Source organism: Camellia sinensis, chromosome 8 (genome assembly GCF_055761805.1).
Source record: "Camellia sinensis isolate YWXY chromosome 8, ASM5576180v1, whole genome shotgun sequence".
Classification (NCBI taxonomy): domain Eukaryota; kingdom Viridiplantae; phylum Streptophyta; class Magnoliopsida; order Ericales; family Theaceae; genus Camellia; species Camellia sinensis.
In genome coordinates, this window is record NC_138968.1 from 197495973 (window position 1) to 197511984 (window position 16012).

The following is a 16012-nucleotide window of genomic DNA, read 5'->3' on the forward strand; positions in this document are numbered from 1 at the left end:
TAATCCAATATACAAAAAATACAATCCTAATAAAATTATTCATAATTTATAATTGGATTTATAAGCGCTTGTTTGATATAACTTATTGAAAGGGTAATTTATATATAAATTGGGCTGAGTTGGGTAATGGGCCATTCTGTGGGCCATAGTAAGAAGGGCTGAGTAAAAGGGCCTTTTAATTAGTCCGGTCCAGAGGAGCCTTGCAGATAGCCCGGTTCGAAGGAGCTTGGTAGTTAGCTCGGTCACCACGGTTGGTGCGGTGACAGTTAGCTCGGTCGTACTATATTGGGCCGAAGCATGTTGAGCTTTCCTCAGAACCTTGCTATTGGTTAGCTCGGTCCAAGCTCGATGTGATTAGTCCGGTCTCAGACAACACAGTTAGAATATGTCAAACCGAGGTACACAGTGAAAGGAAGAACCGAGCTAGTGGCAGCTCGGTCTAGTCTATGGCTTTAGCATGGCCATGTTATCTCGGTCGTATTGACATCCAACCGTGGTAGAACCATCTCACTTGGTTTAAGCAGTGAAAGGGGTGTTAAAGGATAAGCATTATCTTTCAGGAAGATGATTCCTTGGAGGACTTTACATGGAGGAGTAAGAGTCCTACTTGGATTGTGTCACACGGAACCTATAAAAGCTCACAACATCACCTATGGAGAGGTAACACAACTTTGATTCTCGAATACACAGAGCTTTTGTTTATTTATCTATTTTGCTGACTTAGGCATCGGAGAGGTATCCGGCACACACCCGCCGGCTAGTTCACGTTTGTGTTTTCAGGGAGTAAAGCGACAACGTTTTGAGGAACGCAGACTTGATCAACAGGATTATATGAAAAGATTATTTATTGCTCGTACAATTGGTGCTGTCTATGGGAATCACAGAAAGAACAAAACCTCTTGATCAAAATTTACCTCGCTAGATTAGACGCAATGGCACACAATGAAGATTTGCCGCAGTCCGCCATTGACAGGCAAACTCCAGAGGGAGGTGGAAGCCGCGAAGGTTTGCCTTTCATCCCTCCCATGGCAAATCTGGAGCCCCAGCAACAGAATCCCCGGAGGGATGCAAGGGGAAGGCGGGGTAATAGCCCCCGTCGCTCATCAAGTCCCGATAGGCAGAAGCGAAGGATCGACCCTCAAGTTTTGGAGGATCGAGTGAAATAGCAGGACGAGTTAATTAGGAAGATGGCGGCGGACATGGAATTGATGAAGCGCCAGATAAAAGGGAAAGGGGTGGCGACAGGAGAGGGGCACAAAAGTAATACGCCCCCTCGCCACTCTGAATATCGCAGTAGGCATACCACGTCATCGCAGGCAGAGAGTAAAAGCCTCAGAACATGCGATACTCAATCAAGGACTTCCATAACTCGTTACTCCAGGTCTGAGAGAATGAGATCATTGAGGTCTTACACTGAGGGAAGCACCTATTGGCCCTCACATATGCATCAGACATCATCCAGGCAAACGGAGTTGCCTAGATCGCCCGACTTACGGACTGTGCTTGTAAAAAGGGCACGACGGAAGGAGGATACCAGGGCACGCGACCCACACAGAGTTTCAGCCCTTCAGCGGTTGACTCCTCGGACGCATGGAAGCGCCGAGATAGGAATGCCAATACCGTACCTTGCCTACAAACCAACAGATAAAGCACTAGCAAGGTTACATAGCTCGCCGTTCGTTCCGGCGATTGAGAACGCACCCTTACCTTCAGGCTTCATCCAGCCTAAATTTACGACGTACGAAGGGAAGACAGACCCTTACATGCACCTAAGCCATTTTTGCCAGGTCATGGCAGTATACAGGCGAAACGAGGCTTTGATGTGCATCCTATTCCCATCCAGCCTTGGCGACTTAGGTTTAACTTGGTTCGAAAGGCTACCAGGCAACATAGCCTCCTAGGCACAATTGGCAGAGGCGTTCGTAACAAGGTTCAGAACGAACACCAAGACCCCAGTAGAAATCGATCAGTTACTCTCCATTGACATGGGCGACAAGGAGACGTTGAGATCCTACAATAGTCGTTATTGGGAGACCTTAAACTAGATAGGAGATTACCCCACAAATCTTGCCATCGTGCAATACAAAAGAGGTCTTCTAGTCAGAAACAGGCTGAGGGACTCAATTACCATGACGCCTCCCCTCACAATGGAAGCCTTAATGGAAAGGGTACACCAGCACATTCGGGTGGAGGAGGATGGCGCCAGTGGAGGAGGATGGCGCCAGTGCTAAAACGAAGTCTAGTACAACCACAATACCGGATAAAAAGACTTCGACAAAAGTCAACGCGGCAGAACGTCCAAGCAAGAATGGGCGAGGCAAGCGAGACAACGGAGAAGATCAAGATAAAAGATTGTTGAGAGTCCGCACTGCCATTACCACGGTATTCAAGAAACCAATCTACCGAATTCTCAGCGAGATACGTGATGAACCTTTCATCAGATAGCCAGCTAAGCTGGGAGAAGCGCAAAAGGATTACGACGAAAGATCTCGGTGCATCTTCCATAAGGAAAAGGGGCACCGCATTGAAAATTGCACGCTGTTGAGACAGCATCTTGAGGAGTTAGTGGCAGCTGGTCACCTGGACCGGTGCATAGAAGGAATGACGCAACTAGCCCCCCAAAACCACGATCACCCAGACGGAACACTGATTGACGCCTCACCTCAAGGCGTGATAAACGTAATACATGGGGTATTCGAACCTGAGCGAATATGTGAGCTCAAGGGAATGATAAAAAAGGCTAAGCACTTAAGGGAGGTATTAAATGCGCAACCCACCATCAAAAAGGGAAAAACAGAGGCCACGAACATCATATCTTTTTCAGACAGAGACTTGGCAAGGATATATTGCCCTCACAATGATGCACTGGTCGTCACTCTCCGCGTCAAGGATTACGACGTCAAGCGAATTTTGATCGACCAAGGGAGCTCATGTGAGATAATGTACTACGAAACTTTTAAACAGTTGAAACTGGAGGACAAAGACTTGGCACCTGCCGTATCTCCCCTGATCGGATTCAACTCAATGCCAGAGTGGCCAGTTGGCAAGATTATCCTCCAAGTCAGAGCAGGAAGCATGACGAAACAAGTGGAATTCTGGGTATTGAAAGTCACATTCTACTTACAACATAATCTTGGGGAGAACATGGCTGCACGCCATGCGATCGGTAGCGTCAACCTATCATTAAATAATGCGGTTCCCCAACGAAGCCGGAGTAATTGAAGAGGTCTATGGAGACCAAATTATGTCAAAGCAATGCTTCGTCACAGTAAATGGCAACAGAGCTGCCAAAGGGTTTGTTCAGATGGTAGAAGAACCTGAGAGTAATGAATTGTTTGCGGATGTTGGCAAAGCCGCCGAACAGAAGGCAGTGGAAGACTTGGTACGGGTAAGAATAGATGAAAAGGACCCGGAAAAGTTCTTTTTGCTTGGCTCATCTATGTCCAGCACCGAGAGAATAGAGGTCATGAAATTCTTGACCTCTAACATCGAAGTGTTTGCCTGGACGCCGTATGACATGCTTGGCATCAACCCAAACTTCATCTGTCATCAATTGAATATCCACCCAACTGCAAGACCAATCATACAGCACACTCGCATATCAGCACTCCACCACGCCGAGATAGTGGCGGAAGAAGTGGGAAACCTTCTAGAGGCAGGAGATATCAGAGAGGTGCACTATCCCAAATTGATATCCAACACAATAGTGGTGCCGAAAAAGAATGGAAAATGGCGTGTCTGTGTGGACTACAAAACAGTCAACAAGGCATGCCTAAAGGACAACTTTCCTTTACCACGGATAGACCAACTGGTAGATCTGACGGCAGGACACAACCGTCTTAGCTTTCTTGATGCATACAGAGGTTACCATCAGATCGCTATGTACGAGCCAGACCAGGAGGTCACATCTTTTACGACGCCAAGAGGACTGTATTGTTACAAGGTCATGCCCTTTGGCCTAAAAAATGCAATGGCAACATTCCAGCGGATGATCACCAAGATGTTCGAACCATTGTTAGACAGAACAATAGAGGCTTACATCGATGATATGGTAGCCAAAAGCAAGAATGAGAATGACCATCTCAAGGACCTAGGTGAGATGTTTCAGATCCTAAAGAAGCACAAATTGCGCCTTAATGCATCTAAATGCGCATTTGGTGTAGGATTAGACAAATTCCTAGGCTTTCTGGTGACCAACCGAGGTATAGAAGGAGACCCCTCTCAGATCAAAGTAATTCAGGAATTAGAGAGACCCAACTCAGTAAAAGAAATACAACATCTCACTGGTATGGCAGTCGTGCTAAACCGGTTCATAAGTCGGTCATCAGATAGATGTCGACCATTCTTTCAAGCACTAAAGGCCAAGTTTGAATGGGATGAAGAATGCGATCGTGCCCTAGAAAGTTTGAAGGAATACATGTCTTCTCCACCGCTGCTAGTGACCCCAATACTTGGAGAAGAACTATTTTTGTACCTGGCAGTTTCACAGCACGCAATTAACACAGTGTTGGTCTGAGCAAAAGGAATCCAACATCTGTCCATCTTTTATGTTAGCAAGACATTGCTGGGCGCAGAAACCAGGTACTTACCATTAGAAAAACTAGCCTTAGCCTTGATGATGGCCTCAACGAAATTGTCGCACTACTTTCACGCCCACACTATAATCGTTCTCACAACTTTTCCATTAAAAGCTTTGTTTGAGAGGGCGAACTTTTCTGGACGAATCTTGAAGTGGGCAGTAGAGTTGGGATAGTTTGACATTAAGTTTCAACCCAGAAACCGCGATAAAAAGCCCAAGCTTTGACAGACTTTGTCGCAGAATTCATACCAGGAAGTCATCACGTCTGCCCAGTTGACTTAACGGGTACAACCGAAATAGGGATGGAAAGTGACGCCGGAATAGCGCAACCCCTAATACAGGATACCCAGCCACATCCTAGAACAGACCAGAGTGAACAAAAGGAGGGAGAAACAAACCATGCTGCACCAAGCAAAGACCCATCGACAAATATAGACTTTGTACAATCAAATAGCGAGGGGCAAACAGTAAGTGTGGACTTTAAAGAAAACACCAGCAACACTCAGAACCCCAAGGCATCATCCGATCCCTCCACCTGCTGGAAGCTATTCGTTGGAGAGATGTGGAAGCTCTTTATGGATGGAGCATCCAATAGGCATGGTGCAGGACTCAGCACAGTCCTCATCTCACCAGATGGCCTAGTAGTGGAACAGGTAGTCAACCTTGGCTTCCCAGCATCAAACAACGAAGTGGAGTATGAAGCACTTTTAGCAGGACTGAAATCAACATTCTACATGAAGGCCACCAAGCTCATGGTCTACAATGACTCACAGCTGGTGGTAAACCAAATTTCAGGCTACTATGGAGCAAATGATGAAATGATGGCTAAGTACCAAAAGTTAGTCAGAAAAGAGATCATGAAGTTCAAAGTAATGCGGATATAACAGATTGGCAGAAAAGAAAATAGCAGAGCAAACGAACTAGCAGGCTTTGTTTCAATGGCAGATACATCCATCCCACATCCACTACTGATCGACTTCCTACCCAGACCAAGCATTGAAAAACCTGAAATAGAAGAAGTATGTTGCGCCGAACTAGGCCCTTCATGGATGGATCCCATCATAGTGTTCCTAAAAGACGGCATTTTACCTGAAGAAAAGAAAGAGGCCAACAAGATAAGAGCAAAGTCACAGCGATTTTGGCTCTCCCCATCAATGGCCTTATACAAAAAATCCTACACAGGACCTTACCTAAAGTGTGTCCATCCCAGCAAGGTCGAAGCATTCCTGTTCGAGATTCATGAAGGCGTATGCGGAAGCCACCAAGGGGGGAGATCATTGGCTTACAGAGCAATTTCGCAAGGATATTTGCGGCCTTACATGCAAGCAGATTCAGAGAAGTATGTCAAGAAGTGCGAGAAATGTCAGAAGTTCGCACATCAAATACATCAGCCAGCCAGAGAGTTTCTACCCCTAACTAGCCATTGGCCCTTCGTAATATGGGGCTTGGACATAGTAGGACCACTTCCAACAGCACCCGGTAACAGAAAATTCTTCCTTGCAGCAACAGACTACTTTATAAAGTGGGTGGAAGCAGAAGCACTAGCATCAATAAAGGAGAAAGATGTGAAGAAGTTCGTCTGGCAGAATATAATCACTCGGTTCGGCATACCCAAGGCACTAATATCAGACAACAGCACCCAGTTCGACGGTAAAGTTTTTAGAGGCTTTTGTGAGGAGTACAAGATAGAATTCTGCATCTTTACACCGGCATATCCCCAAGTAAATGGCCAGGCAGAAGCATCAAACAAAGTTGTCTTGGATGGATTGAAGAAAATGTTAAAAAAAGCAAAAGGAAAGTGGGCTGAGGAGCTTCCTCATGTTTTATGGGCTTACCGTACCACACCTCGACGATCAACAGGAGAAACACCATTCTCCTTAGCCTACGACATGGAAACAGTAATCCTATTGGAAGTTGGCCTCCCCACCATTCGAAGCGAAAATTTTGATCCAGACTTAAATGGAGAGGCCATTGCATTAGAGCTCGACCTTGCAGAAGAAAGAAGAGAAAGAGCACTGGTTCACATCGCTTCATACCAACAGGAGTTATCTAGGAAATACAACAAGACCGTACATCCAAGACAATTCAAGATTGGAGATTGGGTACTGCGCAAAGTAATGGGGAACACCCTGGTACCCGGATGGCAAGTTAAGGCCCAATTGGGAAGGACCTTACAAAATGGTTGGATTAGCTGGCAAAGGTGCATACCACTTGGAAGACCTTACAAAATGGTTGGATTAGCTGGCAAAGGTGCATACCTCTTGGAAGACGAAGACAGGAAAGCCATTTCTAGGCCATGGAACACTGCCAATCTCAAACTATTTTATTTTTAGCTTTTCTTTCAAGAATTTGTAATTTTTTCTTTTTCAATAAAACAAGTAGTTCCTTTTCAGTATAGTCGTTTCTTTCTGTAAAAGATTGTTTTAGTGAGTTAGGAGCACTGAAAGCATAGTTGGCCGGAATAACCAACACCTCTTATAAGCCCAGGATAAGGATTCAGGCTGCAGGACGTTTGGTCGGAATAACCAAACACTTTACTCTAGGTTGGCAGGAATAACCAACTTAGAGGTTGGCTGGAAAAATCAGCACCCCTCCTAAGCCCAGGATAAGGATCCAGGCTGCAGGACGTTTATTCGGAATAACCAAACACTTTACTCTAGGTTGGCAGGAATAACCAACTTAGAGGTTGGTTGGAAAAACCAACACCCCTCCTAAGCCCAAGATAAGGATCCAGGCTGCAGGACGTTTGGTCGGAATAACCAAACACTTTACTCTAGGTTGGCAGGAATAACCAACTTAGAGGTTGGCTGGAAAAACCAACACCCCTTCTAAGCCCAAGATAAAGATCTAGGCTGCAAGATGTTTGGTTGGAATAACCAAACACTTTACTCTAGGTTGGCAGAAATAACTAACTTAGAGGTTGGCTAGAAAAACCAACACCCCTCCTAAGCCCAGGATAAGGATCCAGGCTGCAGGACGTTTGGTCGGAATAACCAAACACTTTACTTTAGGTTGGCAGGAATAACCAACTTAGAGGTTGGCTGGAAAAACCAACACCCCTCCTAAGCCCAGGATAAAGATCCAGGCTGCAGGACGTTTGGTCAGAATAACCAAACACTTTACTCTAGGTTGGTTGGAAAAACCAACACTTATTGTTCTTCAGCCGAGATAAGGATCTAGGCTGAAGAGGTTGGCTGGAAAACCCAACATTTATTGTGCTTCAACCGAGATAAGGATCTAAGTTGAAGAGGTTGGCTAGAAAAACCAACACTTGTTGTTCTTCAACCGAGATAAGGATCTAGGCTGAAGAGGTTGGCAGGAAAAACCAACACTTATTGTTTTTCAACCGAAATAAAGATCTAAGTTGAAGAGGTTGGTTGGAAAAAACTAGCACTTATTGTTCTTCAGCCGAGATAAGGATCTAGGCTGAAGAGGTTGGCTGGAAAAACCAATATTTATTGTTTTTCAACCGAGGTAAGGATCTAAGTTGAAGAGCCTGGCTGGAAAAAACCAACACTTGTTGTTCTTCAGCCAAGATAAGAATCTAGGCTAAAGAGGTTGGCAGATACGGACAGCTAAATTACAAAGTTAAGACCGGGATAAAATATCTCGGCCAGAGAAACTACTTCATTCAGATTATATCATAGACGTAAACCGAACAGACAGGTAAAGAAAACAAGAGACAATTTCATTGAGAATGCAAATCAAGAGTTACAAAAGGGTGGGATTTCAGCTCGGTTACAGTTTGCTTTCCAAAAGACAAAAAGAAGAAAATACAAAGTCAAATAAACAGGTCGTCAAGATCAGCATCCAGTTCAAATCGGAGCCCGGCTTCAGTTGGTAGCTCGGTTGTCAGGTCTTCCACCGGTGGTTTCGCCCGAGCTGATTGAATGACAGGATCATTGATCACCAGCGCATTATTAGGCACGGTCTCTTCGTCATCATCCTCAGATTCAAGGAATTTTTGTTGAATGGCGGCTGCATACTCTGCCATGTAGCTCGGTATGAAGTACGATGGAGGGTTCAGGAAAACCTCAGTCTCTGGACCGTGACCGCGATGTTCCACCGCCGCCTTCCACCCGCACTTAAAAAATAGATCCTTGGCAGCTTTGCACTGCAGAATGTAGGTTGCTTCACCTTCTTTGAAGCCGCGGTCTTCTGCATCACCGATCTTCTTCTCAAGGTCAGTTATCTCGACCGTCTTCGTCTCCTCAATGGTGGCAAACTCACGCAGGTAGTAGTCTTTCAGCTCGGTCAAAGCTTTTTGTTTCTCCACCTCAGCTGTGTTAACTACACCGGTGAGGCGGGCGACCTCAGATTGAAGCTCGGCCATTTTTTGTTTGGCCTCGTTTAGCTCAGCCTTCTTCTGGTCAACCTCTGCCAAGGTTTGCCTTGTTGTTTTGCGTAGCTCTAGCACACGCTTATGAGCAATCTGATTCTTCTGCATGGCCTGCATAAACATGGTAAGCAAATTGGAGTAAGAACCGAGCTAAAAGTCGCACAAAAAAGGAAGATAAAGGAAAGAATAATCATTAGCACCATTGATTTGGTGGCTGAACGGATAGCTTTTAGCTCGGTTAGGTGGGCATGATGATCCATATCAGGGGGCAGACACACGCTCTTAGCCAGATTGAAAGCCAGCATATGATCTTTGTCTGCCACAACTGAATCTGTGTCTCGGATGGCTCGGTTCTGGTACGAAAATTTCGGTGCCCAATTAGAAGAGTTAGTTCGGTCCAAGCTCTCAGGTTGCGGGCTTGGTACTGCGATTGGAGGAAGCACGGTTTCATCCTCATCGACAAGGCGTGGCTTAGGTGGAGAAATTCGAGCACGCTAACTTGCCTGAGATGTTGAAGGCTGATGGGTTGGCAGGGCTACCACGGCCTCTTGTGTTTGGCCGATCAGTGGTACCTCGGGCTGGTTTGTTTCGGTCAGAAAGGCTCTTACGGCTCTCTTCTTGGCCATTTCTTTTTCAGCAGTTAGTCGGATCAGGTTAATTTCAGGCAAGGATGGGTCCGGTTCAGGAGAGGCTTCCAACAAAAAGTCAGTCACCCTGGTCTTTCGCTTACTACTGTATCTGTATGTCGATTCAAAATTCAGTAGCTCGGCCCAACCTCTATTAGGATATCGCAGTGCGGCTCGAAGTGTGTTTAAATTGTGTCACAACCCAAACCCGCCTCTATGGGTTTAGTACTGTAACCGGTCAGTAATCTGAGATTACCGAAGGCCTGCTTGATAGTAATACAGTAATACAGAGTACAGGGGCTGGCGGAAGCCAAAACAGTAATTAAAAGATGTCCAATGAGCTGTGACAGTCTGTATGTAAAAAGACTTTTCATATATATACACATTCATAACAGAACAATCTATACATACATGTACACTATATACAATCATTCAGGATAGGGACTTAATCCCTATTAGAACAGTACAGTACAACACCATTCAGTCTGTACAGCAATTACAAAACAGATACAAAAAGGGGGAAATTAAAACACCCCAAAAGCCCTAGCTTGACAGGCTCGGAACCTCGCAGTGAGGCACGATGGTTGGCTTCGACAAAAGGGAGTCTAACCCACGCTCCTAGCTCCGGTCTAGTGCCTGAACACCTACATATATATATAAGCAGTGAGCTAAGGCCCAGTGAATAACATAATGCGTAAAGAGGTTAAGAATGAATGTCCTTTCAGTATTGAAAACAGTCAATTGATTCAGTGTATCAGTCATTCAGTCATAACAGTCATATGTGGTACATCCATTAGCAAAACAGTACAGTAAACAGTAGCTCTTGAAAGACCGAACAGTCAACGATGGCCATCATAACAGTAAACAGAAGTTCCAAAATAGGAACTGACAGAGATCTCTGTAACAGTAGCAGTAACAGTAACAATAGTTGCTAAGGATGCTACGATACAGTTCAGAATAGAAGACAAACATTCATTCAATTAACAGTAAACAGTTCAGTTGATCATTCAGAAAATATTCATTTTCGAACATATCTTTACAACATTGTTACTCACAGATTTCTGGGCTACAAATAAGCTAGTACGCGTCTCCAGATGCCAACCCTACACAGTTACAGAATGAATACACACTAAGCTACACAGTTGGGAAAATAATAACTTAATCCCTAGTTTGCCTCAGTGTGGTTCTACATCAATATCCTCATTAAGATGCCTTAAACTAGGCCTAGGAATGTCTGGGATAGAATGAGGATGCAATGATGCACTTTTAAACATTTTTCAGAATTTTCAGAAAACAGGGGTTACGCTCGAGCGTGTCTATATCCGCTCGAGCGGAAATGCAGACAAGGGTCTCTGCTCGAGCGTGAATCAATCCACTCGAGCGGACTGCAAGCTACAGTAAAAGTACTGGATGTGTGAAAATCACGCTCGATTGGGCACTCGACACCCGCTCGAGCGTGTGACACAAGTCCTCGCTCGAGCGGACTGTAAAATAGTGTAAAGTGCTGGATGCACGAATTTCACGCTCGAGCGCCAGTCACTCCGCTCGAGCGTGAGTTTAAAATCTAGAATTTCTAAATTTGAACCTCAAGCTCAAAAACAAGTTTCAATATACCAAATTCGATCCCTTTGGGCTAATTTTCTGGAAAACACTTCAAAACCCATAGTATAACATGTTTCAAAGATCAATTTGAGAAATCAAAGCCCAAAGGTAATTCAATTAAACTCAGTTTCAAACCAATTTCCAAGAACATAACTCAAACATGACATGCATGAGTTTAAACCAATTCAAAGCTTTAATGAGCTGATTCTTCCAAAAACATGGTAAAATCATGAACTATACTCAAAATATGAACATGCATGTGGCAAATTTGTGAAAAACAACTTCAAAATGCAAGAGTATACCCATGCATGCAAAGATTAAGCTTTGATTCAACAAATTAAGCTAATTCATGACCTTAATCTCTAGACTTCCATAAACCATGCAACATATAACTTGAATACATGAACAAGAAGGTATAATCTCTACCTTAAGTCTCCAATTCTAGGTGTAGGAGTTCAAACATGCAATCAACCTTCAATTTCCTCAAATCACCAAGGTAAAATTGTTGAACTCAAGTTTCCTCACTCTCTCTATCTCTAGTCGGCTAAGGACTCAAGGAATGGCTGAGGAAATGAGGCTAAACAATGTATAATTCAAGTCTCAACATATGGTATGAAGTGGGCTACTAAGTGGCAAAGTTGTAAATAATGCAACTTGTGTAATTTAACTTATTTTAATCTATTTAATTATACCAAATCACATTTCAAATAAATATGCCATAAAATCACATAAATTATGATTAACACATATCACTAATCAATTTCAGATTCGGTCACCTATAAGGCCTTCAATTTGCAGTTTAAAACATAAAACATGAATAGATAGTTTAACAGTCGAATAGATAGAGATGCACTTAAACAGATACAGACAATCAATCAGTTCCAGATTTCAGTCAGTCAGTCAATTAACATGTTTAGTCTCAATTTAGCAGTAATTAGTGTTTAATCAGTAAACAGTGGTGAGGGTTGTTACAAGTTGGGATAGCTGCATTGGGACTTGAGAAAGGTCAAATCTGCATGAAGAAAAAAAGACGACAGTCAGTGCGGTTCAACATAAGAAAACCGAAGTAAAGAAAAGCATGGAATTGAGCCGAGGTAATTTTACCGGCTTCACCCTTATTCCAATTTATTCTGTCGCCCGAGATCTGGGCTTGATAGTCCTCAAAGTTTCCAGATACCCAGAAGAAATCATCATCATTGACGTCCTTATCTGGGGTATTCTTTATTATCTTTTCACGCCGATGCCTTATTCTTAAATAGTAAACCCAGTCATCTTCATTTGATCCTATAGAGTATTGGTGGAAGAGCTCGGCTAGACTGAGATTAAAGCCAGCCCTGCGGTTTAGCTCGGCGATGCCATTTATTATACGGTACGAATTTGTGGAAAGCTGGGTAGGGCAGAGGTTGGTTTGTATGAGGAACTCACATAAAAGGGGCTGTGCAGGAAATCTTAGTCCCGTTCCTACAATGGAAAGAAGTGTAAAGGGAACAAAGCCAGGGTTTCCCCAGGGTATGGTATCTAGTTCGGCTAAAGTGGGATGAACATCATGAGGGATATGGTAGTCCCTTCGGAACTCGGCCAAGCACCTGGTGAGTTCACTAAAAACCTATATTTACCCATAAGGATTTAAATTATGTATAACTTAGCCTAAGTGTTAGTTCGGCGCTGAGAAGATGTTGGATATCTCGGTCGAACGTTCAAAGGAGTGCCTGGGCAACCTAGTCAGCGTCTGCAAAGTAAAAAATAAAGATGTTAAGCACAGATCGTGGGACCGTGCTACAAGGAATATAGGCAAGATAAATGAAGTCCTAGCTCGGTTACATGGGATGCTATCAGTCTTAGCTCGGTTTAAGCAAGGGGCTTTTAGCCCGGTTGAGCCATTGGGACAGCATTCTTAGTTCGGTTTTGAACTAAGGGAGCTGGTTTAGCCCCTAGATTTAGCTCGGTTGGGGGCTGAAGCTTTCTAGTGTGGCGTTGCAGAAACGAAAAGTCCCTAATTTATGGAAACCACAAGTATGGCATAAGTTTTAGTGCGGTTGTTGGTTGTGACTAGGCTTGCATCTAATACAAACAGTATCCTAGTTCGGTTAATGTGTGAGAAGGAGTTCGAAGAGAGAGAAAGTAATGAATAGTGGAGTGATAGATTCAAAACGAAGAGTTTGTTTTGTGTAGAGGGAAGGACAAAAAGGCGGGACTGTTCAAAAAATGCGGAGTACGAAGACGGCGTGACAGCTGCATTTGGCTAATCAGAGTCTGCCATGTGTCCTTGGAATAGAAATCGATTCAGTTAGAGACTGAAGAAACGTTTTGACCGAACAAATTGGTAGCACGATGTAAATTTAGCTCGGTTGGAAGGCTCAAGTTTTTTTTTAAGCTCGGCTGGTAACAGGTAATCCCTATCACGCTGCGCAGATGGAATTAAGGGGCAATTGAGAGGGTAATTTATATATAAATTGGGCCGAGCTGAGTAATGGGTCATTCTATGGGCCACAGTAAGAAGAGCTGAGTAAAAGGGCCTTGTAATTAGTCCAGTCTAGAGGAGCCTTGCCGATAGCCCGGTCCGAAGGAGCTTGGTGGTTAGCTCGGTCACCATGGTCGATGTGGTGACAGTTAGCTTGGTCGTACTATATTGGGCCGAAGTATGTTGAGCTTTCCTCATAACCTTGTTATTGGTTAGCTCGGTCCAAGCTCGATGTGATTAGCCCGGTCTCAGACAACACAGATGGAATATGTCAAATCGAGGTACACGCAGTGAAAGGAAGAACTGAGCTAGTGGGAGTTCGGTCTAGTCTGTGGCTTTAACATGGCCATGTTATCTCGGTCGTATTGACACCCAACCGCGGTAGAACCATCTTACTTGGTTTAAGCAGTGAGGGAGGTGTTGAAGGATAAGCATTATCTTTCAGGAAGGTGATTTCTAGGAGGACTCTACATGGAGGAGTAAGAGTCCTACTTGGATTGTGCCGCACGGAACTTATAAAAGCTCACAACATCACCTATGGAGAGGTAACATAACTTTGATTCTCGAATACACAGAGCTTTTGTCTATTTGTCTATTTTGCTGACTTAGGCATCGGAGAGGTATCTGGCACACACCTGTCGGCTAGCTCACGTTTATGTTTTCAGGGAGTAAAGCGACAACGTTTTGAGGAGCGCAGACTTGATCAACAGGGTTATACGAGAAGACTATTTCTTGCTCGTACACTTATTATAAATTTAAAATTGATAATCATATCTATCTATTTATATTATTATTACGTGAAAGTTTGGACACCAAGTTATACAAAGAGATCAACAAGGTTAGAACCTAAAACCTTAGGTTTCATTAAGAATTTTCTTACCGCTTCGGCAACATACATACTAATTTTTTTATTTTTTATTTTTATTCTTATTTGTTTGAATTACATACATGTCACATATATCACTCGCTAATAGGTATTAATCAAAAGCATTCCTTCATTAGTTTTCAAACAATCAACTTTTTTTCACAAACTCCAAAAATACATTAATAAAATTATAAACAATTCGCGTGAGTTGTACCAAACCATCATTGTTTAATGAGAGCAATACTAAGGCCTCGTTTGGAAACAGGCTATTTTAGTAATTTTTTGATTTTTTACGAAAAGATATGCAGAAAAGTAGAGAGGTGATGTGACAACTTTTAGTAATTTTTTGACTTTTTGGCTAAAATAGCCACTCCCCAAACAAGGCCTAAATAAAAATTAAGTAATGTGGTTCAATAACCATAAAGGCCTGTTTGTTTCACATCTCGGGTGATTGGATTGAACTATTATGGTCGTGAATTTCACCTACAGCATGTTTGGTAGTGAAATTGGATGACAGACTGATAGTCCAAGGAGCTTAGTAATTCCCCTCAGTAGGGGGATTAGGTTGGCTGAATTTTTGGTAAGATTAGAAAAATAGTGAAAAGATTGAGGCCTTGTTTGGCAAGTGGCTTTTTCAGCAAAAAAGTCACTAAAAAAACAAAAAATCAATAACCCATACAAAAAAGTCAAAGATTCTATTTTTTCTTTACTTTTTGCACATCTTTTCGTAAAAAGTCAAAAAGTCATCCTAAACATACTAATTTTTTTTAGCTCATATTTTAGCCAAATAGCCAAAAAATTACTAAATTAGCATGTTCCCAAACAAGGCCTGAATTTATTATATATAAAAAAATTATTTTTTTAATTATTATTTTTTTTACCAAGTGCACATGTTTGTTTTAATATTTGTTTTAGTTTTTTTCATATAAAAATAATTTATTTATTTATTTTATATACAAATAATTTAACAATTTTATCACTAACCATCTGTCATACTATCATAAAAATAAACACATTTTACTTAATTTCCTCACTAACAATCCCCACATTATCGTCTCATTTGGGAACATACTATTTTAATAATTTTTTACTAAAATATGAGGTAAAAAAAATTAGTATATTTGGGATGAATTTTTAATTTTTTATGAAAATATATGCAAAAAATAGCAATAAAGGAAAATTTTTGACTTTTTTATATTGTTTGTTGGATTTTTAGATTTTTTAATAATTTTTAGATTTTTAAACTAATATGTGATATTATTGAACGAGGCCTAACAATCTCTTTATCAACCATCCTCTTACTAACAATCTTATCAAATCTAACCCGCCAAATAAACGCGGCCAAAAGTCTTATTTTATGACAACAAAAAAAAAAAATAAATTAAATAACTTAAATCATAAAATCAAACCTTTTTTTTTTCCTCCACTAATTTGAAATTAGAGTTGAATATCAAGATGGGATTTTAAGATGTAAGTTGTATAGTACAGCGTGAGGCAAAAGAAATATGTTTTTTGTTTTTTTAGATGGTATCGAAAGATA